The sequence below is a fragment of the Xiphophorus couchianus genome, chromosome 13, assembly GCF_001444195.1.
Source record: "Xiphophorus couchianus chromosome 13, X_couchianus-1.0, whole genome shotgun sequence".
NCBI classification, from domain to species: domain Eukaryota; kingdom Metazoa; phylum Chordata; class Actinopteri; order Cyprinodontiformes; family Poeciliidae; genus Xiphophorus; species Xiphophorus couchianus.
In genome coordinates this window covers 28314621-28331542 of record NC_040240.1, presented here as the reverse complement: position 1 = coordinate 28331542, position 16922 = coordinate 28314621, and the positions used below count along the sequence as shown (strand labels likewise).

At 39.2% G+C, this 16922-nt stretch overlaps 1 protein-coding gene across 1 annotated transcript in view; it reads left to right on the top strand.

Annotated features, from left to right (window-relative positions):
* The first annotated feature begins 4537 nt into the window (after positions 1 to 4537).
* LOC114156538 (retinoic acid receptor beta-like) overlaps positions 4538 to 16922 on the top strand; it is a 145266-nt gene continuing 132881 nt past the window's right edge. Inside the window, exon 1 of the mRNA XM_028037039.1 lies at positions 4538 to 4834. The gene's annotated coding sequence lies outside the window, so the exon portion shown is untranslated. The remainder of the gene's footprint in view (positions 4835 to 16922) is intronic.

Here is a 16922-nt window from a genome sequence, read left to right as displayed (position 1 = left end):
CTTGATGGAGGCCACACTACAACACTAAAAGAAGATCCATCTAAGTCAGAGGTGGGCAACTTCAGGCCTGGAGGGCCAGTCTCCTGCAACTTTTAGATGTATCTCTACTTCAAAACACCTGAGTCAAATAATGAGGTCAATATCTGGAGAACTGGATTGCTCTTAGGAGGTGATTCAGCCATTAGATTCAAGTGTGTTGGACCAGGGATCTAAGAGTTGCAGGACACCGGCCTTTGAGGACCAGGATTGTCCTCCCCTGATCTAAGTTATTAGTCAAATGAATGGAATACATTTTACTCCAATAAAAGCATTATTCAACAATTAATCATACGTTGATAATTGATATGTATCCCTAACTTAAAGGCAATTTTCAAATTATAATCTGTCTTTGTTAATCTTGCTTTAATTTATGACATCTTCCTCTCTTCTAGGATTGTTTTAAATATTGCAACCAGAACCCAGAACTCCTTTCCTTCCTGATCAGTATGATGTTGGAAGTCCAGTTATTTTCCTGAGATTCTGGCTGACTCTCAGGAATCAATTTCCCACAGTCAAGCAACAGGTTTGAGGCGTGGCCTTGAAATACATCCGCAGGTATACATTCAGTTGAGACAATCACTCTGACTCTAATGCTATTTATAATACCAGAGAGGCTAAACTTTTGAATTTGAAGGAAAAATAGAAAAACCTCATCAGTTTGACCAAATTATTAGGTGATCCTAAATGATCTAAAACAGGAAAGATTTAATCTGGTTTTAAGTTTTTATGCTACACAAGCTGTTATCTGATGCTGAAGGCCAGAAGTGGGTTTTTCTTACAACTCTTGTGAATTTTCTCCAGTGTTGGGTCAGCTTCTCCGTGTCTCTGAGTACTGAGTGCTAACAGAGTGAGGAGGAGTGTGAGAATAATTGAGTGTCAGAGTCGCAAGAATAAAGGCAGCCTGGTAATCGTCTGGCTCAGCAGCAAATAGAAGCGATAAGAAGCACTCAGTTGATATGGTGTCAAAAAGAGGAGTTTCCTTCCTCCTTCCTGCCATCACTCTTCTCTTTCTCTGACTGTCTGCTGAGGAAGACACAGATAATATCTTCAAGAAGAAGAATACCGACTCAGCCCTTAGTGCTGATAACATTATAATCTTTTTCCCGCTGAATGAGAAGAGTGTGGCATGGAGTACATTAGGATGTCACAAGGTAGCAGTATAATGGCTGGCCCGTCTGCTTGTCTTTCAGCACAAAGAAGACAACTGTTTGAAGTAGAGTTGAGTGAACTGATCTAAAATATCAATACCACGTCAGTATTAGTGTCAGACTGATACTAATGTGATAAGATCAATGTTTTAGTTTCAAGTTCCCTCTTGAAATTTCATTTTATTTTGAATTGTAGTTTCTCAACCTTAAAACAGACATTGTCTTGATTTGCTCTCGAATGAAAAGTTTTTGCACTTTGTTTATTTAGAAAAATGCACTCAATACATGTTATTATTTTATAAAAGTATTTTGTAGATAGCTATAAACGTTATCTGAATTCTGTCCTAGATTTGAATAAAAATATTTCTAAGAAAACAATGAACCTAACAATGACCTGGAGGTCAGGAGTTTGATGATACATCAATCCTAAATGAAAAGTATCAGTATCAATATCGGAATTACTGGCCTGATATTTATATGGCATCAGAACGATACCAAAAAAAAAAGCAGCATTACTCACCTCTAGATTGGTCTTTGAAACTTAGAGGGACTGGCAATTATCTGAGAAAAACAGTGTTACTATTTCATGTTACCTTAGAGAAACTTTAGTCCAATAGAAACAATGCTTCAGATTGTTAATGAGCATAACATTTTCATCTGAAAAAAAAACATTATTTGGCCACAAATGTTTCACATAAATCAAATATCCACATCAAGAGTCTCTCATCCAAGCCAGTTGTGACATTATTTTGATCTTTTAAGTGCTGGAAAACTTTGAGGTGAGACTTTCATGCATTGGACTTGTTTGACTAGTACGACCACAGGATGCTCAAAAATGTGGAGATTCTTAGTCAACACAGTTTTTTTTTCTTAATAAGTGAACTAATTTTATAAAGAGTTTTTTGTCTTATATTAAAATGTACCTAATGGGAAATTAAATCACGACAAAACAGATTGGAACAGAAGTAATCTGTACAGGGGAAAATGTATTTTCACAGCACTGTATTATAACAACAAGTCATATAATTATTACCAATGTCAAAAGAAATGTCATAATGTTATTCTCCATCTGGAAGGCTACTAACAGTAAATGATGAGTCTGGATGTATATCTGATCTGGACAAGAGGAAATATTTGTTAGACTGTGAACAGGTTGACCAGGTATAAACTCCCTGTATACCAGGAATTATATCAATGTAATTCCCCCACAATCATGTCTGAAAAAGAAGATTTTCAGAATGACTTCTGGTGGCCAATTCTACAAAAAATCTCCACAGCAGCTCTGGAGGACTCCATTTTTAGAAACATCACAGAAGAACAAAGGTTTTCTCATTGTTTGTGACTCAAAGTGTACATTCCACTGTCATCAGCAGGATGAACCAGTGAAACAGTGTAGACACCATCATAATGTCCTGTTGCCATGACTAGACACTTAGGGGGGAGGGCCAATACTAGCTAGTGACCAAGTCTTTGACTGATTGTTGCTCCAGTTCAAATGTTTAAAAGGTGAACATAGTTCTATGATGACTGTTTAATGAAATGTTAAAACCCAGGAAAATATCTTCTATATAGGATTTGATTCATGCTAACCTCTTTTTGTTTGGATCATGACTGAACCAGTCTGACTTTCTGATACTCAGGCTGACTTTGCTTGAGTATCAGCGTAATACTGATAAAATATCAGTATCACGCTGATACTGATATTTTCCCAATAAACTGTTATAAGATGAATTTGTAAGGTTCTTAGGGTGTTCTGGACCCTAGGCAGAAACACTTTTGTTTTGGGTCTGTTAAACAATCTTTACTAACCACAATCATGAGTATGTGCCAGCAGGAATGGGGCTGCTGCTTCAGGTCACAATCTGGAGTTTTGACAGAGAGAGAGTCAGAGAAGAACATGTCAGTTTATCGGGGATTGTTTCACTCCAACCGCCAGTTCAGCTTGTTACACTAACTGGTGCAATGATCTGACTTTACCAGTGGAATGATCAATGTATCCGTAATTTGACCAGTGGTTGGGCAAACAGTCCAGGTGGAACACAGGACAGGTAGCAGGCAGAAACATCCAGTATGCGTGGCGCAACATTCTGAATTCAAATACTTGAAGCAGGCGTTGAAGGAACAGGCAGAAATCGAGTCAGAGAACAGGCAAAGGTGAAGATCAGGAGGCAGAAATCATATCAGGTACACAATCACAATATCATTCATGAACCCGCAAAGGCTGTGATCTTGGTTCACAACAGAGAACTGAGTGAGTGGAGAGCAGGAGTTTGTACAGGGCAGCAGCACAGGAGGCAGGAATGGAGAGGATCAAGAGTGAATTGTTTTAGCTGAAGTTACACTAAACACAAATATCATTTATCGTCCTGCAGTGGGGGCATTTCTGTACAACAGCAGCAAAGACTATCAAAGCATGTAGACTCTCACAAATATAGAATGTAAGATATATAAGAGCTGAATAAAAACACTGTACAGTAACAGCAAAATCTTAACCAGTCCAATAAAATGTGCAATTTAAAAATGTACTAAATGGGGTGTGCCGTGGTGGCGTAGTGGTTAGCGCGACCCATATTTGGAGGCCTTGAGTCCTCGACACGGCCGTCGCGGGTTCGACTCCCGGACCTGACGATATTTGCCGCATGTCTTCCCCCTCTCCTTCCCTGTTTCCTGTAAGCCTACTATCATATAAGGGACACTAGAGCCCACAAAAGACCCGCTGAAGGGGTAAAAAACCAAAACAACTAAATGTTCATGTCTGAGCATAAAGACAGACAATAAGTGACAATAAAAACTGCTACAGCAGAGATGCACAGATGACAGCAGAAATGTTATTCAGAATGAGTGAAGTGGTACAGATGCCAGCATTGATGGTGTACAGGCCACATGACACACTTCACCAGGCTGCATCCTCCTTTGTCTTTAGGGAACACAAATTTCAAACAATCCAACATGGTGAAGTTGGAGCGGACCTGATGTCCTTTGGAGCAGAGTAGATCAATCCTAACACACCACAGGAATGTCTCCATCAGGATAATCAGAGTGTCCTTAAGATTGTGGGAAAGGGAAGATTGGGTCAAAAATCAACATAAAAATCTTACAATGTGATGCAGGCAAAATACAAACTGGTCAATATTGTATAGGCAGAATCTATCTATCTATCTATCTATCTATCTATCTATCTATCTATCTATCTATCTATCTATCTATCTATCTATCTATCTATCTATCTATCTATCTATCTATCCACTTCATAAATTGATTATAGATTTATAGGTTCGCCCCAATCAGTCTTGCGGCGGATGAGCAGCGCTTTGCGCGCGTGCGTGTGAGTGTGTAGGCTGGTGTCACGCGGTTAATGGTGTCAGTTTAACCCGCGCTTCCATCACGCTGGGTGAGACCCTGTGTTCGCCACGCTGCGGTAACGCGCCCGTTAGGAATACAATCTCCGGCTTTGAGCTGCGGCTCCGTCCGCCGGTAACTGAAGGACTTCACCTCTGCCTCGGCTGCCTGCATGGGAGGACCTAACAGCTGCTCTCCTGTCCTCTCCACTCGCTCTCATGCCGGGGAGAAAAAAAAATTTGTCTCCCGAAAACTAACCTCCAAAAACGACGCACGTCTCAAACGCGGACGTCAAGACCAAGTCGCGGGTAAGTTTTCTGCATGCTTTCAGATGTTTATGAAATTCCGCCGTCAGTTGTAGCATTATTGATGTGTGCAATTTAGAAAAAAAGAGAGAAAACCTTCAGAAAGTTGTGTAAAATTTGCAGCAGGTGAGCATGAGATAATAAAGACTGGTTTCATACATTCTGGTGTGTTAGGTGAGTTTTGGTGGAAGGGAACCAGTGAGGTTGGATCAGTGGATCAGTGTGTCTGATGATTGTTGTGACTGTTTGTGATGACACCTGTCAGGCTACCTGTTGCAGCCCAGAGCTGACCAGCGTGCCAGCTGTTGTCAGGTATCGATGCTTCTTTGATTCATGCAGAATCCAGACTGCATCTCTACCTCCATTCAAAGTGAAGAAGATCTGAATCTTGTTACAGATTATGATGCAACATATAATTATGACTACGATATCAGCTACACCTGCAAGTTGGTGTCAGAGCAGATCTGACACCATCCAGCTCAGAGCATCTCACTGTGGCCGACACGTTCTTATTCCTCAAATGGAAAATAGTTTCATTTCTAAAAAAAATACATTCATGTCAGCTGCAGCTGTGATGATAAAGCTGCATTATTAGTCTGTCTGCAAACTGTAAGATGCACAAACAGAGAGGACAACAAGGGACAAGCACTGAGTGTTTGAGGTCTTCTTCCTCATGCTGCTGGAGGGAATCTGAAGTCTACCTGAGAGACAGCGAGTCCCTTCTCCACCCCCACCTCCTCCTGCAGCCTTCTTCCTTCTCAAAGCTCATTTCCCATGCTTTTCATGCCCGCAGTTTAAACCCCTTTGATGTTTTCTCACTCTGAACCCTGCACAGTGAAAGAGCTCCCTGGTATGTAAATGTTCTCTGATTGACTCCTGAGTCTTTTTAATTAACCCACTTGTATGCACGCTGCAGCTTTGTCCTCTGTGAAATGCCATCAGGGCTGGAGGTGGAGCCGTGATGGAAGAACATGCCGTCAGTGGGATCTTCAAAGTTAGCGGCAGGTTGTGTTTCAGATGATGCCCGGTTTGATATTTTCTGTGACTTACTTCTGCGTGAAATCCTTGGCGGTGATGTTAAAAGCAACACTTCTCACAGCGGCGTTGCTGCAGCTGGCAATAAGGACTGCAGCTACATGATTTAATATTAATGACTTCAAAGATATCAAAAAGGATGATCTAAGACGCAATATCCTGAAGGGAACTTATATTGATAAAAAGCTTAACTCTAATTGCAATATTTCTCCAGGACCTTCATGTTGAACCTTTTGCTCAAATTAAAGTGGTTTATTAAATCCATAATTTTTTTTTTTTTTTTATCAAGTGTGAAAGTTATAAGATTTGTGCCATTTTCTACTTTTGTAAAAACTATTTCTGCAAAAACAAAAAAAACAATCAAAAAAACAACTTTCCCATCATAGTGGACTTTGTTCCATCGTACAGAAACCAGAAGCTGAGGATGGATGGGCCCAGCAACTAGCCATGTGATTTCCACTTTCTGTCAGTAGGTGGCAAAATGCTCTCAGGGATAAGGAGAGACCCTCCATCTGCTCCTGGAGGGGCAGCTTCAGCAGACACATCGCTGCTTCTCTGCCTCACCTCGGAGATTTTTCAGTAAAATATATCAAAGCAACATTCAGCCTGATCCCAATGCTCAGATTTTTTTTTACAGAAAGTGACAGTTTTACTGTTTACATGGTCAGACCAGTCTTCAGAAGAAGTTATTTGGCACGGGCACCAGAGTTGGATTCCTTCACACCTCCCCAAGCAAACAAGCCAGAGTTTGATTAAAGCGGACCGAACAGGGCTGTGGATCCACCCTAAACGGGATGAAATGTGTTTTCCAGGAAACAGAAAAATAAAACATAAACATCTTCTCCTGAAAAGGAAGGCTGGCCTGATGATCTCACACATATTTGTCATATTTTTAAGCTATTGTGGCAGAACGTATCATTATCTGTGCTCATAAAGGTGAGTCCTCCTGCTGTGGAGTCAGTTTGGCCCCAGAGACTCATTTACATCTTGAACATCCTTATTTCTGAACCCGATCAGCCCAACGCTGTGAGAAGTTGATTAACAAGAGATGGACGGAGTGTTCCTGAGCTCAGCGTTCAACTCCTGAATGTCTAAGTTCTGAGTTTGGTTAGAAAGGTGAACCTGTGGCATGTTGCGTCCCGTCCTCGGGGTCGTCCTGCTTACACTGCAGACTGGTGTGCCTGTCTCACAGAAGACCTTGTGACCTTGTCCTAGAGCGGTTTGTGTGGTCTATGTTAAAATGATTGTAACATTATATTCTAATATTATGATTATTTAATGTTGGTGTCACTGAAGTCCTGTGTAGCATAGGGAATTAGTTTTGTAATAGAAAAAAATTACGATTTTATAACTTGTTTAAAAACGAAGCCATTTATTGAATTCAATATCCCACTGCAATAACTCAGACTTCAAAATTCTATTGTGTATGCTACTCAAAAAGGTTGGGAATATTTGACCTTTGGGCAAAATTTATTGGAAGTGTGAAAAGTTTATGTTAGTTCATGTTTCTAACCTTATAGAAACACTCAATGTTCAGTTGTAACAGCAGTGGAGCAGATCTTGTTGTCCTTCAACATTAATTACAGCTTTACACAGAGTTAACAAGGCGACTTATAGTCTGTAAGTGTTTCTCCTTCCAGCTCTCAATGCAGCATGAAGAACTTCTCTGAAGAAAAACAACCCCGCAGCATGATTCTGCCTGCACCGTGTTTCATGGAAGAGATGATGTGTTCAAGGTTGGATGCAGTGGTAGTTTTTCTGAACAGAGTGTTTTACAGAAGAGTAATTGCTATGGATGCACAGATACAAACATTTGGGCCGGTGTCTATTGCTGATATCAATACTGCTGAATTTATCAATATTTTATTTTATCAACATTTTTATTTGATTCATTGTCAGAATAATCTATAGATTACTCAATTACTAAAATAATTACAACAGCTACATAGCCACTGCATGTAATGAATTGTAGTACATTGAAGTGAAACAGTCTGCTTTGTGAATGAATATGGATGTATATGGATTACGCTACTGGTTGTGTTTTGTTGTTCTTGGTAGTCGGTGTTGTAGTGGATGTGCGCAGCAGTCAGAATCATTCTACTGTATGTTGGGCAAATATTAGAAGAACTCTTCTTCTGTTCAGGTTTTTACCCATTAAAACAACTCAAACATGGGTCAGGTATGGAGAGCCTTCAGCCCCTCTAATGTCCAGGACCTGCTGTAGTCCTGCTGTGTTTCACTCTGTTTTCACAACCTGCTCCTCAGACTAACAGCTCTACATTACAAGTTCGTGTTTGCTGCAGAAATTGCTGTTAGAGCTTCTGAAAAGCTGAAGCTTCTGAGCACTGGAACCGTTTTACAATACGAATGCGTTAAGACTGAACTAGATTTTTGCTGGTTGAAAATCTAAAATACCCAGAGGAGTCAAACCTGAACTGTTTACACTGGGCATACAGTTAGGACCAAAATTAGTCATCGCCCCAGCAGCGTTAGGTTCAAAGCAATATTGACTAATTGACCAATATGTTCCTTGATGTGATATTACCTTTTTGTTGAGGACCAACCAGAGTTCAGACTTGGAACTGATGGAGAACCTGTAGAGAGAGTGAGAGATCGTTGTGATGGCAGAGAATCCTTCAACCTGAAGGGTTTGGAGCAGATCACCAATGATGAATCATCACAGGAACAAAGATTTGTATGCTGTGAGACCATTAAAGATTTGTACATCGATTACTTAGATTACATAGATCAATATGATGACAAAACAAAGATTACTAAAAAATGTGAAAAAGCAAAAACTTCTTTTATTTCATTACAGCTGATTTATCTGCTTCAGCTACACCCTCTCTTATGGCCTCACTCCTCTTAAAGCACACTTTACTATTTCAGTTGCTTGGGTCGTGGCTTTGGGTCAGATGGAGTGAACAGCATGTCCAAGGAAGTCAGATGTTTTTTAATTATTATTATTATTCAGGATAATATCGTTTTTAACGGCGACATCCCAAAACGAAGCTGTTGATCTTTCCATCCTGCTATCAGAATGCCACAATTAAATGGATACAGTGAAGGAAACAGTAAATGAGTAAGATGGAGCATGTAATGTGGAGCGTCAGGGAGCGACGGGGTGAGAAAAAGAGAAGACACGATTACAGAGAAAGCTTTGAAGTGGAGTTTGGCTATGGGAATCCTAGTGTGCCTTCAGGGGAAAGCTCCTCTCACACAACATCAATAATGAATGAAAGATATCTTGTTCAGTAGAAGATTGAACTTAACTGGCATACTGATTTGTTACCATGAACCTTACGTAAAAATTGCATCAGTGTGTTTGTTATACCTCATTAGTTAGATAAGACTAAAGACAATGAAGGGGAATTGATGAGGTTTGGAAGCAAACAAAGGAAAAATATGGCAATATTTTCACAACATCCAGAGTATCAACACAGAGTTGCCATGCTGTTTTACTTACAAACAGCATCTGGAGTCATTTCTCCTCAGGACACTTAGAACACTCATGATGGCAAACACTTTTGTGCATAGATAGGTTTGTTCAAATAAAGACCACATTGCTGACGGTTATACATGCAGTGTGTTGAACATAGCATGCAAAATGAATGAGCATAGTATGAACAAAAGCATTCATACCTGTGTGATAATTTTCATATTTTATCTCGTTACAGTCCAAAACTTTTATGTGTTTGATTGGATTTATGACAGACCAACATAAAGCAGTTGCAAAACGATTTCCCCTGGACTGAATGTTGACCCTAGTGACTGAGATCAACGCTTAGTTGACTTTTATTTATTTTTTAATTAAATTAAAAAAAAATTGAATAAAATGTGTTTTTATTTATTTATTTAATAGACTGTTTTTTTGTTTGTTTTATTTCTACAATTTCCCTGAGGGAAAATCCCAAGATTAAACAGATAGATAGATAAGATAACTAATTTATTAATGTCTGGGCTGAGATAGGCAGTTAAATAAAACAATGTAGTCATCTTTCTTTTATGTGTTTGTTTAGTGTTGATGTTCTCTTGATGCTGCGATCTGTTTGAAGAAGTTGAACCTCTACTCCAGCTTCAGGTCTTCTGCAGCCTCTAACAGGTTTCCCTCCAGGATTATCCTGGATTAGCTCCATCCATCTTCTAATCAACTCTGACCTGCTTCCCTGTCTCTGCTGAAGAAAAGCAACCCTTCAGCATGATGCTATAAATAAGATGTTTCACTGAACATTAAATTCAAATAAATTCAAAAATATTTTGTTTATCCTGAGGCAAAATTAAATGTTGTTATATCTCATACACATATCTTGGAAGAGTTGTGGATGGTGATGCTGTGAGCAGGAAGAACCGTTTATCTGTCGCACCAGAACAAGTTTTTTTTTTTTTTTTGTCTTCTCATCATTTTTCCTGACCCCTGGACATCGTGTTGACCTGACCTGACAGAGATCAAGGCAAAGTAAGACATAACTTTATTGGTATCTGGAATGAAATAGGAAGTTAAATAAGACAATTATTCTTTTTTTATGTATACGTTTAATACTGTGAGATTTTCTTGACGTAACGCAATGCAATCTGTTTGAGGTGATTTGTGTCTAAGGCAGAGTTTGAAAAGCACACTAAAATCAAGCTGGGCATTCATATCTGTGCCTCTCTCCCTCTTCTTCTCTCTATCCTTTTTCTCTCATACTGTCCTCATCCACATTCCCTCCATTGTTCTCCAGAGCCCAAATCCTTGATCCCGTGTCCAGCTTAAGATCCAACAGTGGCAAAAACGTGAATTCTTGACAATTTCCAACCCACCTTCAGATTTTGATCAGGAGTGTATGTATTGTTGGTAGTTGAACATTCTGATCCATGATCTGCTCCCATGTGTTTTTTTTTTTAGATCTACTCCTACTTTGATGACTGTCAAGTCAGAAGTTGGTTTGTTAAAGGGAAGAATCAGCCAAATAAACTAAGTTTTAATTTAACAAATGGAAAAGCAAACATTGATTATGATGGTGCAGTGATTTACAGTGACAATGCTTCATGAGTTTGCTTGATTTTCAGTCTGTGTGGGCAGTTTTTTTTTGTTGTTGTTTTCTTTTTTGCTTTTGTGTTACAAGCGGTCTTTAATCACAGGAAATTGGTAGACAAGACAGGATTGGGAATGAACCTTTGAACAGCTGCATCATAGAATAGAATAATAGAATAGAATAGAAGTACTTTATTCATCCCTGCAGGGAAATTACTTTGCAGTTACAGCATAGAGACAAGACACAATAACAACTACCACTGAGTAGTAGTTGTAGATAAAAGAAAAAATAAAAATAAAATATAGAATGCTATGAGTTGTATCAAGAATGGAATATAAAAATCCTTTATTGTCCCACAGTGGGACAATGAATCAAATACCAGAAGCAAATTCAAGAGAAGTGGAAGCATGCATTTTTAACACGAATGTGAAAATAACAAATAAGAGACTGTAAATAGGATAATAATACCATGCAGGTATTAAAAATAGATTATAAACATATTCATCTACAAAAAAGGTAAAAGATATGTATTTTTATTCTTAACCTTGATAGAGTGGAGGCTGTTTTCACACAGTAACTTAGATGAATGACAGACGTCTTTGTGAAGTGAGGCAACTGATTTCTGCATGAAACAGGTTAAGATATTTTAAGTCTTTTTTTTTTGCAGCTGAATTTTTATTGGTTGGTTTCCACTTATCAAGCAAGCAGGACAAAACGTGTTGGCAGGCGGTAATATTTACACTCTAACAAAGATGGACATAATTACAGGTATGAAGCAACATTCAGATTTTCAGATTGTTGTGTGACAGTTGACCAGGATAGAACTGCATCCCGCGGTTTAAGACCCATGACCTGTCGTTGCCTTCACCGATGGAAAGCTGCTCTTTCAGAAAGTTTGCAGTGAACGTTAGCGTGGCGTTACCCTCGGCTCCTTTTAATGCCATAAATGGGGATATTTTTGCATCAGGCTCATCATTTTAAATCAGTGACGTTTTGTCTAGGAGAGCTTTCTGCTATTTGAGGCAGGAAAACAGTGAATCTCTCAGGTCTCTCAGGTCCATGTTCATCGTCTCCAGTCCGTTTCCCCGCTGTTTTGCTTCGGTTAGCCTTGATTACCAACATCCCTACGGACCTCCTCCAGCTTCTTCTTCTCTTCGCTCTTAAAGCTGCTCAGACCCTGCATGATCTCATTTTTCATTGAGATAATGTCATTTTGAATTCTGTTGATATTGTAGTTTATAAATTCTTATTCTTACTAAACATGGGGTTATCAATATGTAGTTCTATACTTCTACCTTTTTATAAACTTTTTATACTTTTCTTTTGTTATTTTGTTTGTATTTCCTCTAACTCTAGTAAATCACCCTGAATTGCCTTGTTGTTGAAAATGCGCTATATAAATAAAATGAACTTACCTTGTTGCATATATTTTGGGTAGCCTTAGCTGTCGTTAGCTCGCTCTCCTCTCTTGGCTCTGTGTCCTGCATCATTCTGACTTTGTTCTCGGTGTTTGTTGGGTCTGCCCTCATTTGGTCATAACTGTTAGTATACCAGGTCTCTTTTTCAATCTGACTCCAGGGATAGTTGTCATTATGAAGACAAACTGAATCAGTTTATTGAGTTTAGTAGCATTTTCTTGTCTCTGATCAGGACGGTTCAAAGTTTTAAACTGCCATCTTGGAAATGCTCAAGGAAATAAAAAACAAAAAAAAACCAAATAAGCATTTTAAGTCTCTTTAAGTGAAAGACAGTCTGAATGAATAAACTTAAGCTGTCAGATGATTAACTATAATCTATTGAAAATAGACAAACTGTTCTTTGTATTTCTTTACAGTCTCCAACTACCCAAACAGTTTGAACATATGATCGTCCAGGTTCAGCCCTGCAGCTCTCCATCAGGTTCAGAAACATGCTTTTTGTCCAAAGGAATTATTTCTTTCTGTCAACTTTTCAGCCAGCAGGAGGAACAGAGTGATTTCAATTAATTAAACACGTGTTCAATTCCCCTACAAAACTCACCATGAAATAATTATGACACAGTCTGCCACAATCTTGGGGACACAACTGAGATGATGATAATGTAGTCTGATGGTGATGGTAAGCATAGAGGAGCAAACTCTTTCATGTTCTCAGCATCCGGCATTCTGACTATTTTATAGGGCCGAGAACAGAGATTTCTCTGCAGAAGAAGTTACTTGAAGGGCAGCTGACTTCGCTTTAACTACCATTTTAATATGCATTGTAAATGACATTATTCTCATGTGTATAATCCTCTTTCTTACCAATAATCTTGGATCCTCATGTGTCAGTCTGTTAAGGCTTTGTGACAGTTTAATAAGTGAAGCTGTTCCTTTAAACCTGCTCCATGCCAGACCTCAGAGTGGATTCTCTCATCGTACTGAACTTACAGTGAAAACTTGTGTCATCTAAAGACTTGATATGTATTAGTGTGATGCATGCCAGTCACACAACAAAGCAATTAAAAAGGTTTTTCCAGGAACTTGTGTCGTTTCCAGGGGTAGACCCCATCAGATTTGTTTTTACGCCTAGACAGCCAAAGGCCGTCGATGTTTTCATTTAGCGCAGAAGTTACCAACTCATCAAGGCAGAGGCCACAAGACTAACAGTTAGTCACAGCAAAGCTAATCAGACCAGGTCTCTGAAGAATGATGGTGCTTGGTTATTAATGGGGTATTATTATGTATTTTTAGGTAGAGATGTGTGATATGGCATAAAATTCATGTCCCTACATCTATGGCAATGGGTGGCAGCAACGATATATCACAATGTTTTTGGTATAAAATTAACAATAGAAAATAAAATAAAAAATCACATACTAATTGAGTGGAATGCATTTATTTCTATGTGTTAAAAAGTTTTTTAGGTTGTTTTTGAGTATGCATTTTTTGTAACGTTTTGTTTTCTTTAAAATGAGATGTTTTTAAGGGAGACCTGGCAATGAAAGCCTGGAGCACCTCAATGGTGACTACCTGGTTAAATCAAAGCTAAATAAGTAAAATAAGTGAAAAACATACCTCTATATAGAAACACAATAACTTTAATGCAGTGGATGTCTGCGTCGAATCCTGCTTTTACTCCCCCGTGTATGAGACTGGAACTTGTAGTCAGCTTCCTTGGTTGGCATTCCTGGTATTTTCATCTTCATCAGAACTCTGAAACCTGCAGGAAACTCTTCAAACATGTCATTACTGTTCTCACACACTTGATTAGCTTCCATTTTTCAAGAAATCTGGATAAAAAAAGTGAGATTTAGATATAGGTCTGAAATTCAGTTAGTCTTTTTTATTATGTGAATCACATGTAAAAGTTATTTTAATGTAATGCTTGAGAAAGAATGACATAAATTCAAGTTTTAACTGCTATATGGACATAAATAGGCAAATCAGAATGCATCCAATGTAAGTTGGATGTAATGTACATTTAGCTGTATTAACCTCTAGAACCCGACGGACCCACCGGTGGGTCCGTCGGGTTCTAGAGGGCAGCTGTAACTTCAAGCATGTCAATATTTCACTGAAGTGCTCGCTCTCAGTGACTTCAGCAACAGGTGACAGAAAAATATAAATGCTTACAAGGCAGCAGATGCCTCAGCTAAAAAACTCTGAAGATGCTGCGAATGCAACATCTGGCCTTAAACCTTTTCACTGGACCTGCTGGAGAGGCTGTTTGACACAGACCACTTCTTATCCAGCTACATCTGATTGTAATCCTCTCAAATTTGCCTTGCAGGCTTTCCTGATTGCAAAGAACAGCCACACTCCACAGAAAAGCTGCAAGCCTTCAGAAGCCTCACTCCATTACTGTCACATTGCACACAACTCTGGGGAATGCTTAGCACTGCAAGTTAAAGTTTACCAAAGTGACAAACTTTAGTCAAGTTTGTCACTTGCTCCGTCTCAGCAAGAGGAGCACAGGGAGAAGTTCTCCTTCTACAGCCGCAAAATCACAATCAAACACCTATAATAAATAAAAGTAAACAAACTCATAACATTTTTGTTTAATCTTCTTAAAGAGGCAGCAACATGTATTTTCTTGGCATATAGTGCCAATTGTTTAACATAAATAATTAACTGTTTAAGTCAGTGAATGGGACTTAAAAGAAATGTTGCATTTTCATGTCTTAAAATTGGACCTCTGTCTCTTTAAACACTTCTGCTCTATCTGAAACTCCGCCTTCATTAAGTCGTCACAGCATGTCTCCTTGATTAACCCTTTAACAACATTTTTACTGAGAAGTAGCTTGTTTACTGAGCAAACCAGTAAACAAGCTACTGGTTGTTTACAGTAGCTTGTTTACTGTTACAGTAATCAAGCTACTGCCGCTGGCTAGTCTGAAGGAGCTGAGTGGGGGGATTGTGGGGGAGGGCTGCTCTGTGAGTTGAAAGTGCAGAAGCTGCAGCTCTTAGGAGGAGCTGCGTCTGGTAGAGGAGGCTAGGTTGGGAGAGACAAACCCTAAAGACTAGCAGCTGGAATTGGAGCACAACATGGTTCCACATTGTATTGACTCAGGGAGGCAGCAATCCAGCGTCTCACAAGTTTTACACACCATACCTTTCAGTTTTATATTGAAAAAAGTTTTAGATCATGTATAATGTTCTTATACTACACAACTACATACTGCTTTATGTTAGTTTTCCATATTAAATTTCAATAAAATATATTTATATTAGTGGTTGTGACAAAATATGTAAACGTTCATGGGGTATGAATACTTTTACAAGCCTCTGTAAAATAAAGAAAACCTCAAGGTTGCACAACATGGACACCTGCAGCTTATAGACAAGTGCGCCCTCTAGGTGTATTTTTCTTTTTTCTTTTTTTCAAAGCTTGCTGGTGCAGCGTGTATTTCAGATTCACTTAATAGTCTGGAAATTACAGTATCTGGTTGGGCCATCCTTAGCAACAATAATTGCAATCCAGCGTCTTCTCTGCAACACATTTTGTGTGTCATCATCATAAACATGGCAAGAAATGCTGATTGAGTCTCCTTCCAGCCGGCCCGCTGCACCCCGGGGCCGATCAGTCCAGTCACGTCTGCTGGCCCTCAGAGCTGTCTTAAACACCGCACAGATCAGCTCGTCTCAGCCGCTTTGATCTCTTTCAGATACCGGGAGTTCTCAGAGGGAAAATCCATAGTAAAGCTTTTGGACTTCACAGTGCTGAAGCAATCTAGTAAAATGATGCTGGCATATGAGGAGCCTTCTAAAAGGAGGTCTGATTTTCACCCAGTGAGACAAACTCTGCAGGGGCGTCCCAGGAGGACAGAAACAATAAAATGAGAATATCTTTGCGTGGCAAACAGAACACAAATAAATCTTTTAGATTTGCCCATGAAGAATTGAACTGCTCATGTGCATCAAAGCCACAGTGATTTGTGGCGTGCTACACTGAGGAGCTTTTGACTTTAGACACCAGCTTCTTGTTTGGTCAATAGCTCTTAGAGTGAGTTCTAGGGATATTGAAGGGATTTTTGATTGCTGTGGGAAGTAGAAGTTCTTTAAAAGCAAATTATTCTGAACAAGGGTTTATTTAAAGGGCCAGGATTATGTGCTTTCCAGGCACATAGTGCAATTTTATAGCACAACCAACTTACTATGTCAACTTGAGTTGTTATAAAATTGCTATAAATATAAAATATGACTTAAAATAAATTGTACTTTGTAGTTTAATGCCTTGAAATTGGACCTCTGTGTCTTTAAAAACGCCTGCTCTTTTGAAACTCCTCCTTCAGGACGTCATCACAGCATGGCTCTATTAAGCCTTTAACAATGTTTTTACCAGTGATGCCCTGAGAAGTAGCTCAGTGCAATACTTGTTGTAACTGCAGATGAGCAGTTCCACCAGGTGTTTGCTAATTGCTGCTGGCTAGTCTGAAGGAGTGGAGCGGGAGAGTCGACAAGGAGGGTTGCTCTGTGAGGAAGAAACTTGGAAACTGCAGCTCTGAAAAGGAGCTGCATCTTGAAGGCGGGGCTAGGTCCACTCAGGCGACGGTTGCCATGGGAAAATAATATAGTCATGCA